At 47.3% G+C, this 1,861-nt stretch overlaps 1 non-coding gene across 1 annotated transcript; it reads right to left on the bottom strand.

The window, feature by feature from the left end:
• Nucleotides 1–1,016: 1,016 nt before the first annotated feature.
• Nucleotides 1,017–1,143, bottom strand: LOC114809487. The gene has a single exon (XR_003757271.1). It is a non-coding gene; the product is annotated as a U6atac minor spliceosomal RNA (small nuclear RNA).
• Nucleotides 1,144–1,861: the final 718 nt, after the last annotated feature.

The following is a 1,861-nucleotide window of genomic DNA, read 5'->3' as shown; positions in this document are numbered from 1 at the left end:
ATTTTACAGATGAGGAAACCAAAGCACAGAGAAGTGAAGAATAAGAATAATAGGAATAATAATAATTATGGTGTTTGTTAAGCCCTTACCATGTGCCAGGTTCTGTACTACGCACTGGCATTCATTTCATTCATTCAATCGTATTTATTAATAATGTTGGTATTTGTTAAGCGCTTACTATGTGCAGAGCACTGTTCTAAGCGCTGGGGCAGATACAGGGTCATCGGGTTGTCCCACGTGAGGCTCACAGTTAATCCCCATTTTACAGATGAGGGAACTGAGGCCCAGAGAAGTTGTGACTTGCCCACAGTCACACAGCTGACAAGTAGCAGAGTCGGGAATCGAACTCATGACCTCTGACTCCGATGAGCGCTGACTGTGTGCAGTGCACTGAACTAAGCCCTTGGAAAGTACAATTCTATTTATTGAGCGCTTACTGTGCGCAGTGCACTGAACTAAGCCCTTGGAAAGTACAATTCCACAACAGATAGAGAAAATCCCTACCTAACAACGGGGTCACAATCTAGAAGGCGGAGACAGACAACAAAACGAAACAAGTAGATAGGCATCAGTAGCATCAAAATAAATAGAATTCTAGATATATACATATCATTAATAAAATGAATACAGCAATCAATATGCACAAATACACACAAGTGCTGTGGGGCGGGGAAGGGGGTAGAGCAGAGGGAGGGAGTAGGGGTGATGGGGAGCAGCGGAAAAGGGGGCCTCAGTCTGGGAAGGGCTCCTGGAGGAGGTGAGCTCTAAGTAGGGCTTTGAAGTGGGGAAGAGAGTTAGTTCGGCGGCTGTGAGGAGGGAGGGCGTTCCGGGACAGCGGGAGGACGTGGGCCGGGGGCGGTCACGGCGGGACAGACGAGAACGAGGCCCAGGGAGGAGGTTATAGCAGCGGCAGAGGAGCGGAGTGTTAAGGCTGGGCTGGAGAAGGAGAGAAGGGAGGTGAGGTAGGAGGGGGCAAGGGGATGGAGACCGTATTAAGTGCTGGCACTGGACTAAGCACTGAAACTTGATTAGACGCCACGAAGAAGGTGGCAATGCCTTAACCATATATGCGTCGTAAAGGCCACTGGGACCTCTTCCATCCTTCTCAAGCAGAGTGCTAACCTTCTCTTCTTTCAAACAAACGACTGGCACAAGCAGTCACGTGGCAGAGCTGGGATTGGAACCCAGGTCCTCTGACTCCCAGGTTTTTCCATTAGCCCACTATACTAAGCGCTTGGGAGAGTACGTTAGGACAATGTAACAAACATATTCCCTGCCCACAACAAGCTTAGAGTCTAGAGCGGAATTTACGGTCTAAGTCTTCACCCAAGTTTGGAAGACTTGGGATGAACTGTGTCTAGATGCCGGCTTGGAAAGTTTACTGCTGAGAACAGCAAAGCTAACAGGGAAAAGCCCAGAAAATGTTTCAGTGACCTGCTCTCCAATCCAGGCTTAGAGGGCCACAGAGAAAATGAATCATATAATTACTTAAATTTTAAGTAATTACAATACGCCAAGCACCGCGTGAAGGAAGATGCGCAGATCGGACACAATCCCTGTCCCACATGAGGCTCAAACTCTAAGGAAAAAAGAGAACAGAAATCTAATTCCTTTTATATAGATAGGGAAACTGAGGCATAGAGGAGTGAAGTGACACGCTAGAATGTTGGTATTTGTTAAGCGCTTACTATGTGCAGGGCACTGTTCTAAGCGCTGGGGGAGATAGAAGGTAATCAGGTCGTCCCACATGAGGCTCACGGTCTTAATCCCCATTTCACAGATGAGGTCACTGAGGCACAGAGAATAATAATAATAATGTTGGTATTTGTTAAGCGCTTACTATGTGCCGAGCACTGTTCTA

Source organism: Ornithorhynchus anatinus, chromosome 2 (genome assembly GCF_004115215.2).
Source record: "Ornithorhynchus anatinus isolate Pmale09 chromosome 2, mOrnAna1.pri.v4, whole genome shotgun sequence".
Taxonomy (NCBI): Eukaryota; Metazoa; Chordata; class Mammalia; order Monotremata; family Ornithorhynchidae; genus Ornithorhynchus; species Ornithorhynchus anatinus.
This window is presented reverse-complemented; position numbering and strand designations above follow the sequence as displayed.